Consider the following 14,217-nt stretch of genomic DNA (forward strand, 5'->3'; position numbering starts at 1 on the left):
TGAGTGGCTGTATGAATGAATAGTGGGGTATGTGAGTGGCTCAACGGATAAGAAACAGATGTATGAGTGTTTGAATGGGTTTGTGAAAGAGTGTATGAGAGGGTGTGTGAGTGGTTCTGCTGATGATGTCATTAGTGATGTCATTTGATACGTTGTCAGTTATGTCATCAGGTAACTATAACTGCTGAATTTCTATAGTTTTGTGCATGTATAATCTGAGCCTAACAATAAAGTCCTTGTAACCTTTTTTTTTTCAGTGAGTTTCTAAGGGTATTTAATTCTATTTCCTAACCATAACGTTCCTGTACCCTTTGGATTTCCAGTGAAGTTCTAAGCTTTTTTAAAATCTATTACTAAAGTATTATGTCCCTGTAATGTGACTAACTTTCTAGGGTTTATTTCTAGCACTGTCTATATATACTACAATGTATTTTGATTTTTAATTTAGTAATATATATTTTGTAAACTTTGTATACATTTTGAAAGTAAAAATCAGCTATCTACTTAATGTAAACTATATATTTTTTTTTAAATATAATTGGACAAGATTAAAAAAAAGCCTGACCCGCAGATTCATGGAAAACTTTAAAGATTAATTTACATATGTACCTTCCTCTATGTTCATTAATGAAATCTGTATAAACATATTTACAAGTATAAATATAGCCTCTTATATCAGTTTTTCAAAAAAGTTACTCAAGTTATGAGTTTTGTAAATACACAAATCTATATACCGGATTTGTGGATTCACTTAATGACACACCCAAACCTTGCCTTTTGATTGGGTACATAAGGACCCCACCCATGCACATTCAAAACCACACCACAAACCACTTATTTCTCCAACGAACCCTATAGAAAGAGGATTGAGAACCTAGTGGTGCTCTACTTTCATAGAATGGCTGAAGATTCATCTTCTGTCCAGGATGAATACCCAGAACCTTTTGAGAATGAAGAGGAAGATACACCACCTCCAAGAAAACCAAGCGATGTACGGAAGAATAACTTAAGGGGAAAATTGAGTTAGAGCTAAATATGTGCAGGCAGCATTTGTAGAAATCAGTTTTCCAGGAGCACTGCCAAGAAGTATTCACATGGGAGAAGTTCCATGTGGAAGCACCTAAAAACAATTGATGAAAGTGCTAACAACTGAATGATGCAGGAGAAAGCAGGCACAGCAAGACAGTCCACCTCTATATCACCTTCAAAATAAACTTTCATCGCGTGCAGTCGTTACAGTACTAGCTGCCTGCAAAGAATTGAGTGAGATAGTTACTCACTGTGCAAAATGTCACATGCTTGTTGCTGGTAAAATGTCTTCTGTCAGTAGATTCTTGGATACAGTGAAGAAGCATGGCTGTTAGTTTTTTATTTGTGTTTCCAGTTACCACATAATGTTTTTGAACACTGAAGCCAGTTGCTACTTTCCATGTTCCTAGTCATTTTACTACCCTGTTTCTTTTTGTTTTAACAAGAAATAAATAAAACATTTGAAAAACCCTTCTACAAAAATTTTTCATTTTTAGAACCAAAATCTGGTCAAAGAAAGACCTAACTCTGTTTTTAATGTGTCAGAGACTGTATCGGTGTGTGATTGGGTGTGTCAGTGGCTGCATTGGTGTATGCCTGGGTGTTTCAGTCTCTGTATCAGTTTGTGCCTGGGTGTGTCAGTAGCTGTGTGTGTACAGGTGTTTGAGAGGATGTTTCACAATTTGTCGGGGTGTATAAGTGACTGTGTTATTGTTTGACTGTGCGTGCCTGTAGATGTATCAGTGTGTGGTTAGGAGGGTCATTGTCTGTATCTGAGTGTGTAAAAGTTGAGAGGTTGTATCAGTGTTTGGCCTGGTTGTAAGTGAGTGTATTAGTGTTTGAATGGGTGTTTTAGTAGCTGTATTGGTGTTTAGTTGAGTATGTCAGTGGCTTTATCTGTGTGCATATGAATGTTCCCGTCTGTGTATTGGAGTGTTGCTGGGCATGTCAGTGGCTGTATCAGTGTGTGCCTTGGTGTTTAAGTGGCTCTATCAATGTGCTAGGGGGTGTATGAGTGTGTGCCTGGGTATGTCATTGGCTGAATGAGAATGCATATGGATGTGTCAGTTTCTGTAATAGAGTGTGGCTGGGTATGTTGGTAGTTCTATCAGTGTGGGTCTGGGTATGTGAGTGGCTGTGTCAGCATGTCCCTGTGTCTCTCAGTGGTTGCATCTGTGTGAGCAGGGTTCTGGCAATGGCTGTATCAGTGAGTGCCTGGTGTGTCAGAGACTTTATTGGTCTGTGCATGTATAAGTCAGTCTCTGTGTGGTTTTAACAGTATATGGGTGGGTAGGTGCTTATCTGTATTGGTGGGTGTGTATTTGTGTGAGAGTGGGTGTATACGTGTATTGCTGTGTGTATAAGTGGCTGCATTACTGTGTGGCTTGGTATGTGAGTGGCTGCATCAGTGTATGAGTATGTGTTTGTGAATATGTAGGTGTATGAGTCTATGTGAGTAGGTGTTTGCTTGTTTGAGTGTCTGAATGACTAAGGGATTGTGACTGGGTGTGTGAGTATGTTTGTGGGTGTGTGACTACCTGTGTAAATAATTGTATAGGTGTGATAGTTCATGTATGAGTAACTATATGGGTGTGTGAATACAATACCATTTAATTAAAACAAAAACAAATGAACACAACACAACTTATTTAATTATTTACAAATACACGTGGGTTCCTTGCTAACTGTGCCACTGAATTTAAAGTAGCCTGGCTGATGAAGGGAAATACCCAAAACTGGTCCGAGGATGCTTGATCTGTCCCAGGGAGAACCTGGCTTGGCAGTTCAGTCTTGACTGTTCCCATGAGTCACAGAGTCAATACCTATTTGCATATGGCTGGGTCTAAATTGGAATGGCATGGTGGGCAAGAGAATGATCGATTTAACTCAGATCTTTTGTGAGCAAAAAAATGATGGATTTAACCCAGATCTCTTGACTGGGGGTGAATGTATGATTTATTCAGCATTCTGTCCATGATTTAATTGCATAGCACTTTTCACCCTAAGTGGGATGGGTATGCCCAGACTTATGTCCCTTGCTCACTGTGCCACTGGATTAAAGCTACCCTGGCTGATGAAGAATAATACACAAAAACTGTTCCAATGATGCTTGTTTCCGGTCCACGGAGGATCTGGCTTTACAGGTTGGTCTGGACTGTTCCCATGAGGCACAAGGTCAAGACGTATTTGCATATGGCTGGGTTCTAAACTTGGATGGCATGGTGAGCAAAAGAACAATGGATTTAACCATGAACTCTTGACTGGGGTGAATGTATGATTTCTTCAGCATTCTGTCCTTTATTTGTTTGCATAGCACTTTTCACCCTAAGTGGGATGGTATGCCCAGACGTGGGTCCCTTGCTCACTGTGCCACTGGATTCAAGCTAGCCTGTCTAATGAAGGGTAATCCCCAGAAACCGGTCCCAGGATGCTTGTTTCCATTCCAGGAAGGACCTGGCTTGGCAGTTGAGTCTTGACTGTTTCCTTGAGTCACAGTGTCAATACTTATTTGCATATGACCGGATCTAAACTGTGAAGGCATGGTGAGCAAAAGAACAATGGATTTAACCCAGATCTCTTGCCTGGGGATCAATATATGATTTATTCAGCATTCCGTCCATCATTTGTTTGCATAGCACTTTTCACCCTAAGTTGGATGGGTATGCCCCGACTTGGGTACGTTGGTCACTGTGCCACTGGATTCATCAACATCAAGGAATCTTTATTTCGGCTTTTGTGCCTTAAAAAGAGTACAGAATAAAACATGTACAAGGCTAAAACACAATTCATTAGAATAGTAACCTTAGAAATAAAATCATTCAAGCTAGAGTAAAACATGATTACAGTAATACAATCTTGCCGTATAAGAGAATTTAACATTCAATAGCAATCAAACGTCTACGTTTGGTCCACATAGCCAGCAAGAACTGAGAAACTGCGAATACTATATGCCTAAACGTATCTATTTTTAAAATTCTAAAAGCATATTTACAGTGTACAAAACCCAAATTTTTACAGAGAGGAACTAGCCAATACTTCCTAGATTTAGAGTAGGCTGGACAAAAGAATAATACATGAAGTTCATCTTCTAGGTCACAGCTACAGCCTGGACAAATCTTGATGGAAATAGTTGAACATTTGCTCATAAAAGCTCTTAAGGGTAGAGTACCGTATCTGCATTGAAGATAAAGTTTCCTCGATGCAATAGGATAAATGACATCCAAGAAGTCCTCAATGGAATAAAACTCTTTAAATGTTAAAAAAGAATTAGTTAGGGTGCCTACGTTAGGAACAGACTGGACTACAGTAAGTTTCTCATCCATGATATTCTTGGTAAGCGACTTTCGCGAGACCTCCTGGCAGCTCCTTTCCGGGTCGTACCTCATATCAGGCAAGCCCAGTCTTAAGAATTCCTGTTTTAGGAACCTAAGCCAGGGTATTTTTACTGCACTGTTACTGCTTAGTATTTTCTAGCCTGTAGTTCAGCAATTCTGGTGTTATCCAGAGCCTACGCTAGAACCTAAGGGGTTTGAGTGCTAATTCGGCTTTGATAGGTCTCAGGCCCAAGTCCAACCTTAAAGGTAATAGCGGGGTGCTTTGTGGGAGTGCCAATAACTGTCTGATAAATTTATTTTCTGTTTTGGCAATTTCGGGCCTACACGAATGCCCCCACAACTCCCCCCATACAAAATTGCAGCCCTCGTCTGAGTCTTGTAGATCTCCAATGGTGGTTTAATGGGTTTATATGTAGACGTGTTGGAGAGCTTGAGTATTCCCCCTGCAAGCTGGGCCAGTTTCATTTGAGATTTTCCTTGTTAGGGGCCCCAAGACAAATTTTCATTTATGGTTACCCTTTATGGTTACCCCCAAATACTCAAAGGTCGCTACCCTTTCTAGTCTCACTGTGCCCAATATAGGATTCGGACGAGTAGATGCCGGAGGGTTGAAGATCATGAATTTCATTTATCTCCAGATCACGGCATCTACAGAAATCCTCAAAGCCGTCCAACACACGCTGAATCCCCATTGGAGATTTGGAGAGCAACAGGGTGTCATCTGCAAACATAATCGCTGGTACCCTGCTCCCTGCCAACCTTGGCACATCGCTATTGGGGACACTGTCCAGATGTGAAAATATGCCATTAACGTAGAGGCAGAACAGGGTAGGTGCCAATACACACCCTTGCCTGACCACCCTGCCAACGGGGAACCTTGATGACAACGCCTCACCAGGACTTTCAGAAGTTCTGGAGGGACACCCAAGTTTTGAAGCGCGGTCCAGAGTTTTCCGCAGGGCACTAAATCAAAAGCGGATCGGAGGTCCACAAACACTGTGTAGAGGCTGCCACCCTCTATCTTCACCGTTTTCCAGAATAGTAATATTAGGCGGAAGATTTGATCCATGGTGGAAGTGTTGCTTCTGAACCCCGCTTGGTACAGACTGAGGACTGCGTGCTCCTCCATCCAGTCCTGTAGGCTATCTAGGATAACATTTTTTGCAGGACATCGATGAGGCTAATAGGCCTGTAGTTGACTGGGAGCAGAGGAGAGCCCTTCTTGAAAATAGGCACTATCTCTGCTCCCAGCCAAGTACATGGAACCTCCATGCCCCTCAAGACTGCATTGAAGACGATACAAAGGTATGGGCCCCAAATCCCAGGTTGGTGATTGAAAGGTCACCTGGCAATTTATCAAGACCCGGGGCTTTTCCCGCTGCAAGTTTGGCTATTGCATGGCATACTTCCTCTAAGGTAAATTCTAGGTCGTCATGCTGGTTATTTATAGTTGGCAGTATCGGCGTCATCTCCATACCTAGATCTCCTGAGTATAGGGTCTTGATGTGGTCTTCCCAGACATTTGCCTCGATATTTGGTTCAATGGCTGATTTTGGTTCTCGCCCGCCTGTACTGACTATTGACTAAGCATGGGCGGAAAATCCGTTTCGCTCGCAAATTTTGCGAATTTTCTGTAAATTCGCGATCAGCAAACGCTCGCGAATTTACAGAGAATTCGCAAATTCGCACGCAGCGGATTTTTGCGGCGTGCGGTGTAAGTTCACAATTGCGAACATGTAGGTGCGGCGGGCAGCAACAATCTCGCACTCGCGAAATTACAAAAATTGCAATTTGGCACAAGAAATCTACTAGCAAGCAGCATAGATCTTCTGAATAGATGATTTTTATCAGAATAACTCCTCAGGTTGACATTTGCCTGCACTTTTTTGGATTTGAGGCCTTTTGATTTTCTTTGGATAACTTTTGGATTAGAAATCAACTTTCTCATATATGCTTGTTTGGGGCATTGCCGAGAGGCGTCACCAGGCGCTTTATAAACTCCTATAATAATAATAATAATAATTACAGTTGCTGTAATGCTGTTCTGCAGAAAAAGGAGTTTTGCAAAAGTGAAAGCATTCAGCAGGTTCAAAAGTTCAAACTCATCATTAGTAACCATTCCCTGTAGTGCTTCCTGACAAGGGCCCCTCCAGAGTTCAGTTGCTAGTTGCAACAATTGTATGACCCTGCTCTGACCCTCACAGCAGGCTCATAGAATAGCTACAAGTAGGCCACAAAGGTCCTGGAAAAAAAAATTGCACTGCAACAGAAAGCAAATTACAGATAAGGAAGCAGGTGCCAGACTGGAATTTTAAAACAGTGACACATTAATAAATCAACCCCAAATTAATTCATGTCAGTTGAAGCAGGCAGGTGTGCTTGCTTTTTCCCCCCATAATCTACAGTGATGATGAACCAGAGGGTGGCATTGATGTACCAGAGGGTGGCATGGGTGAAACAGAGGGTGGCAGGGGTGAAACAGAGGGTGCTGGGAACCTGTGATGATGAACCAGACGTAGAAACAACATAATCGTGACCGTTGCGAGCCAACATGTAAGTTCGCAATTGCGAACTGGTTCAAAACCCTCGTGAACTGGCAGAAATCCTTGCGAACTTGCAGAAATCCTTGCGAACACACAAAATCCGCAAATTCGCGAGAATTCACGAATTTTGCGGATTGCGAGTTCGCAAATACGCAAATTCGCGAACGCCAGATTCGCAAAATTCGCCCATGCTTACTATTGACCAAAATATGCGGGCATCCCTTTTGTCTAAGGCACAAGATAAGTTAGTCCACTTTTCAAGATCCCACTCTTGCTTGGCTTATTTCATTATTTCTTTATAATGCAATCTCTCAGCACGAATAAGAGGTTTATTGCTACCAAGCTTTAGGGCCTGGACCAGCTCTGACTTAGCCGTTCGACATGCGGCAATAAACCATGAAGATGCAGGGGCCCTTTTTCTCCGTTTGGACACCTGTGGATTAAAAACAGCGGCTGGGGTGGAAACTAAGCTCAAATGCAGAACCTGCAGTTTTTCATTAAAATCGGGAGGCAGTTGTTGTGAGTTTAAAGCATCAACCTCCGCGAACAGGGGAAGAATTCCATTATATAATTTGGATAGTTCGTCTAGAGATGCCACTATCTTTTCCCACTTTACCCTACGTCTGTCATTTGACAATATTGATTCATCTGTTAAATCTTCTGGGTCTGGCAATACATTTGCTCTGAGACCGGGAAAAACCATCTCCAGGCTCAGAGTGTTATGATCGCTGTCGACCATAGTAATGACCTCAAAGTCGATGACCTTGGACCACAGCAGCGTCTCGACCATAATATAGTCTAGGCGTGACTCATGCCCCTTTTTATTAAACGTGCACCTTGTTGGCGTATCAGAGTGAGTGCAACAATTACAGGCCCTAACAGAGTGATTTAAAGATAGGGCCATTAACTGGATCACTAGGGGGGACCATGTCCTAGGAAATGGAGATTGGCTTGAAGGGATCGCCTAATAGTCATCCTCCGCCATAAGAGCACCTTCATTTATCCCCTGTAGGGGTTCATAGTGGCAGTTTAAATCACCCGCTATCAGGAGATGGGTATTGCTAGCAATAGAGTACAAGAAATTCGACAACTCTTCGATAGTGGTTAACTCGCTGGCTACAATTGCTGGTTGTGAATAAACATTCACGATAGCAAGCTTAAAAGAATTGGGCCAACTCAGTATTACACACTGGACATCATCCGAGTGGGTGGTCACAGTCTTGGCCATACAGCCCAGGTGCAATCCGACCCAGATGGTGAGGCCCCCTGATGGCCGCCCCTTCCCCCCAACGAGCCGGTACATGGAATGCAGCAAATCCCAATCTCATTTGTTCTTCCCTGGCCCAAGTCTGTTGAAAGAGGCAAATGTCATTCTTATCTACAAAAGAACCCCACTCAGGGCAAAGCAATTTGTTAGGTAGGCCTGCCACGTTCCAAGACAATATTGTCAAAGATTTTAATTTGCTGGCAACCGCGCCTCACCAGTGCCTATGGCAGTCCCCTGAATAGAAGGGCGGGGATCAGAATTATCGCTGGCCAAATTACTACTGATTGTCTCAGCCGTTTCCCTAGAACTAGCCTTGCTCTTTTTTTGGGTGGTAGCATAAGTTTCCACCCGGGTGTCCTGAAGTCAATCGACCATTTCCAGGCAACTATATCTATTTTGTGTAATTATTTGGCTTGATGCGTGTGGTTGCGCGTGCAAACCCCTCACAGTCCTGCCCATACCTCAATGCTCTACTAGAGTCCATTCAGCTTCAGAGTCTTGCAAATAGGTTGGGGGATAAAAATATGACAGTGGGAGTGGTTGAATATTAGCCCCTGGACTGTGGTATCTCCAATTAAAAATATGCTCCAAAGTCCTTGGGTCCATGAAATTAACCAGCATGCAATCACCATTTATGGTTTTTAGACTGTGCCCCACCCATGACAGCCTGCGCACCATCAGTATTTCACTGGTGATATGGGGGGGAAATGGTCGATTTTCATTGAGCCAGTCTGATACTTTATTTTTTAGGGACATAAAAGATTCCAGACTCGGGTTAGATATTTCGGGGACCCCTGTCAGGACTACCAGATAAGGGCTTGATTCAGGGGGCAGACCGATTCTACGTTCCCTAGGGGAATCCCTAGCGGGGAGAGCCTGAACACCCTCTTTAGACTGTACTAAAGTACCCTCCCTCAGAACATTAGTGCGTGTGACCAACGGTGCTGCTGGGGCGGTTGATTTGTCTGCGGCAATCCCCCCTGTGCAATATTCGTTTGTGCAATACCCGAATATGACATATTTTCCTTCAATCTGTCCACAGTTTCCAGTGACGCTTGTTCAATCTTGGAGAACTGCAGCTCAATCCGCGTGAGGCTTGCTTCAAGTGGTTGGCGAAAATTTCCTAATAGGACACCCAATTTTGCGAGAAGGTGATCATCCACTGCCACTAGTTCGCCACTGGAAATGACCGGGCCTTGGCATAATGTTCCGACACGAATTGCAGACAATGTTGGTGGAGCATGAATGTCCATAGAGTTGGGGGCTTCTGACCCCTTTTGCTTAGATGTTATGTCACTATTGCCGCTACCTTTGGCAACTTTTCTACCTCCAACACCAATAGCGGCACCCGTTCCCTCTTAGGCATCGCCCCCTCACGTCCCTCTCGTAACTGCAGAGTATTGGGTCTCTTAGGAGAGCTAGCCGTAGATGATGCAATGGTAGTCTCTATTACTCATGATAGATGTGGGTACTCCGATAAAGAAATAAGGCCCTGGTCCTGAGAGATAGGTGGACTGTGAACAATCAGAGGGACATCATCAATGTTTGCTCGCCTGATAGGTTCTGGTGTACGGGCATTTGCAAAATGGCCCATAGAAGATCTTTTGGCAATGGCTAGGTCTTGGGAAACTCGGCGCTCCATGTAAATTATCCCCTGGTCGATGACAGAGTTAGCTCTGGTTATAAAATTATCAAGTGTTCCTGTTAGCTTCCCACTAGAAATGACAGTTTTGCTCCTGCTTTCGCGCGGCCATATTAGAATTGCAGCCCCTCAGCCAATTTAGTACTTACAAGTCTTCTGGACGGTTGTAGTGGGGATTATACCAGATGAAAGAGGGGGGGCCCGGTCCGGTCTCCTCCGGGCTATAACAGGCTTAAACGGGCCCGCCCTTGGCCCAGGCTTTGCCCGGCGCGCGCCCGCACGCGTACCGCAAAGCGGGAAGTGTGATCTAAGATATATGGCGTGTGGGAGGGGCGGGAAGAGGCACACAGCGTCAGGCGGCAAAGGCTGTTGGTCCTCGCAGTCCCGCCAGGTAAGAAACACTGCCCCTGAAGCTCCAATACACAGTACCACCACAAGCGGCTCCCACGGAGCGGGGGTTGCGAGCCGCTGATTTAAAGTCCGGCGTGGGAGGGCGGGAAAGGGCACATAGCATCAGGTGACAAAGGCTGCTGGTCCTCGCAGGCCCGCCAGGTAAGGAACACTGCCCCTGAGGCTCCAACCCCCAGTACCACCACCAGAGGCACCCACGGAGCGGGGGCCGCGAGCCACTGTTTTAAAGTCCAGCGTGGGAGGGCGGGAAGAGGCACACAGCGAAGGCGGCAAAGGCTGCTGGTCCTCGCAGTCCCGCCAGGTAAGAAACACTGCCCCTGAAGCTCAAATCCACAGTACCACCACCAGCGGCACCCACTGGATTCAAACTAGCCTGCTGATGAAGGGTAATACCCTGAAATTGGTCCCAGGATGCTTTTTTCCGACCCCAGGAGGACCCGGCTTGGCACTTCGTACTGGACTGTAGCCATGAGGCACATGGTCAAGACTGATTTGCATATGGCTGGTTCTAAACTGGGAGGGCATGGTGAGCAAAGCAACAATTGATTAAACCCAGGTCTCTAGACTGGGGGTTAATGTATGATTTATTCAGCTTTTCATCCATCATTTGTTTGCGTTAATTTACTTTATAGGCATGTGAGTTCATGTATAAATACCTGTATGGGTGTGTTTGTAACCTTCAACTTAAATTAGTAATATACATTTTTACATCTTTACAAATACATTTTATTTACATATTACAATGCAATATAAACCAAACAATTAACAAATAAACATAACATAACTTATTTAACTATTTACAAATACAGAAACATACCCAAACCTGAACCTCTAATTAACTACATTAAGACCCCACCCATGTACTTGAAGTACTGCTGTCTATTCATTTTACCTCTCCAAATTTGTTAAATGTAATGGTATGCCAAAGTGGAACCAATGAGTACTGGTATCGTCATCATGGTGAGCTTAAGTGCATGTTCTGAAATTTAACAACACCAACTTGGTTTCTGACCCTCAGATGTGCATAATGCCCATGGTATGACTTACATAACTTTTTGAGAGAAACAAAATCTAACATTAAAGGCATCAAATTGTTGATTTGCCAAGTCTGTGCAGTGTAACATCTGTGGCAAACAATTATCAAGAGAGAATGGTTAAAAGGAATCTTACAGGGCAAGTTCAATGTGAACGCATGTTCAAAGCATCCACACAAGGACGCACAATCACTTCATGTGAAATGAAGCAACTTGAGGGGAAGCACACTCATCTTCTGAACTAGTCTTTGGGGATCCTTTCAATGTTCAACAAATAACAAAACCGACTTACTGCAATAGGTTATCTGAGAGTGTAACATTATACAATGTAAAATAAAAAATAAAAAATAAACATAACATTACTTATGTAACCAATTACAAATACATTTTTCTGCACAAGTACTTTAGATAGATGCAAGTATGTCTCTTCTTAACCAGCAAGAACAACCTGACCGTCTAATGCATGAGCAGAATGAGACGCCACCTCAAAAAAAAAGGAGAGTAATGTTTGGATACATTTCAGAATTTCTTTGGGAAAGAAAAAGGTTAGGAAGCCCCAGGCCGGATGGCCATGTAATGGGGTGAAACACGTGTTGGCTGTTCTTTCTCACTCACTCTTAACCCCTTCAGTGCTACTGACGGCTCCAGCTCGTCACGATTCCAGTATGGAAGGTGTTGGTACATTCCTTATGTTGGAGCGCCATCTAGAGCAAGTCCGGTAGATAACGTGTTTTCAAAAGTAGCGCTCAATGCTTTCCAACGGGGCGACCAGATTGCCGGGCTTACCTGGAAGGCCTGAGGCCTGAGGTCCAGGGGAGGGCGGCCTCCACATCCCGGGCGCTGTCCTTGGTCCTGCTGCGTGGCAGGGTGCCCGGGACGGGGTCTGGAGCGCCCCGGGAGGCTTCCCCTGCGCCTCCGGGCCTGGGAGCCCCAGCTGGGTCCAGGGGCCCGGACGGGCCCCGGGTCGGGTGCCACGGCCCTGGGCCCGGTCCCCCAGCCTGCCGCACAGCCAAAGGACCAGGACGGGGTCCGGCTGTGCCCGGGAAGCCTCCCCTCGCTCGGCTGAGTTCAGCAGCTCCGGCCGGGGCCCCCTGAGGGCCCGGGGAGGGCGGCCTCCCCATCCCGGGCGCTGTCCTTGGTCCTGCTGCGTGGCAGGGTGCCCGGGACGGGGTCCAGAGGGCCCGGGGAGGCTTCCCCTGCGCCTCCGGGCCTGGGAGCATCGGCTGGGTCCAGGGGTCCGGGCGGACCCCGGGTCGGGTGCCACGGCCCTGGGCCCGGTCCCCCGGCCTGCCGCACAGCCAAAGGACCAGGACGGGGTTCGGCTGTGCCCGGGAAGCCTCCCCTCGCTCGGCTGAGTTCAGCAGCTCCGGCCGGGGCCCCCTGAGGGCCCGGAGAGGGCGGCCTCCCCATCCCGGGTGCTGTCCTTGGTCCTGCTGCGTGGCAGGGAGCCCGGGACGGGGTCCAGAGGGCCCGGGGAGGCTTCCCCTGCGCCTCCGGGCCTGGGAGCCCTGGCTGGGTCCAGGGGCCCGGCCGGGCCCCGGGTTGTGTGCTACGGCCCTGGGCCCCATCCACCGACATGCCACACTGCCAAAGCCCCAGGACAGGGCTCCATTGTGCCCAGGAAGCCTCCCCTCGCTCGGCTGAGTTCAGCAGCTCTGGCCGGGGCCCCTGAGGGCCCGGGGAGGGCGGCCTCCCCATCCCGGGCACTGTCCTTGGTCCTGCTGCGTGGCAGGGTGCCTGGGACGGGGTCCGGAGGGCCCGGGGATGCTTCCCCTGCGCCTCCGGGCCTGGGAGCCCCGGCTGGGTCCAGGGGCTCAGGCCGGGCCCCGGGTTGTGTGCTACGGCCCTGGGCCCCATCCACCGACATGCCACACTGCCAAAGCCCTGGGACGGGGCTCCATTGTGCCCAGGAAGCCTCCCCTCGCTCGGCTGAGTTCAGCAGCTCCGGCCGGGGCCCCTGAGGGCCCGGGGAGGGCGGCCTCCCCATCCCGGGCTCTGTCCATGGTCCTGCTGTGTGGCAGGGTGCCTGGGACGGGGCCGGGAGGGCCCGGGGAGGCTTCCCCCGTGCCTCCGGGCCCGGGAGCCCCGGCTGGGTCCAGGGGCCCGGCCGGGCCCCGGGTGGTGTGCTACGGCCCTGGGCCCCATCCACCGACATGCCACACTGCCAAAGCCCCGGGACGGGGCTCCATTGTGCCCTGGAAGCCTCCCCTCGCTCGGCTGAGTTCAGCAGCTCCAGCCGGGGCCCCTGAGGGCCCGGGGAGGGCGGCCTCCCCATCCCGGGCTCTGTCCATGGTCCTGCTGCGTGGCAGGGTGCCTGGGACGGGGCCGGGAGGGCCCGGGGAGGCTTCCCCTGTGCCTCCAGGCCCGGGAGCCCCGGCTGGGTCCAGGGGCCCGGCCGGGCCCCGGGTGGTGTGCTACGGCCCTGGGCCCCATCCACCGACATGCCACACTGCCAAAGCCCCGGGACGGGGCTCCATTGTGCCCAGGAAGCCTCCCCCCGCTCGGCTGAGTTCAGCAGCTCCGGCCGGGGCCCCTGAGGGCCCGGGGAGGGCGGCCTCCCCATCCCGGGCTCTGTCCATGGTCCTGCTGCGTGGCAGGGTGCCCGGGACAGGGTCCGGAGGGCCCGGGAAGGCGTCCCCTGCGTCTCCGGGCATTAGCGCCCAGGCTGGGTCCAGGGGCCCGTCCGGGCCCCGGGTCGGGTGCTAGGCCCTGGGACTCTGGTCCCCAACCCGCCCGTTCCCTGGCGCCAGCTCACTTTTTCGTTGGGGCACAGAGTGACATAGGCTGGCTTGACTTTCGTGCCCCGCCATCTGGTCTCTGGGATCCCCTCGGCCATCTGGTCTCTCGGATCCCCTTCGGCCATCTAGTCTCCCGGATCCCCTCGGCCATCTGGTCTCCAGGATCGCCTCGGCCATCTGGTCGCCGGCAATGCTTTCCAATGGGGGCGACCAGATGG

This window comes from Lissotriton vulgaris, chromosome 10 (assembly GCF_964263255.1).
Source record: "Lissotriton vulgaris chromosome 10, aLisVul1.2, whole genome shotgun sequence".
NCBI lineage: Eukaryota > Metazoa > Chordata > Amphibia > Caudata > Salamandridae > Lissotriton > Lissotriton vulgaris.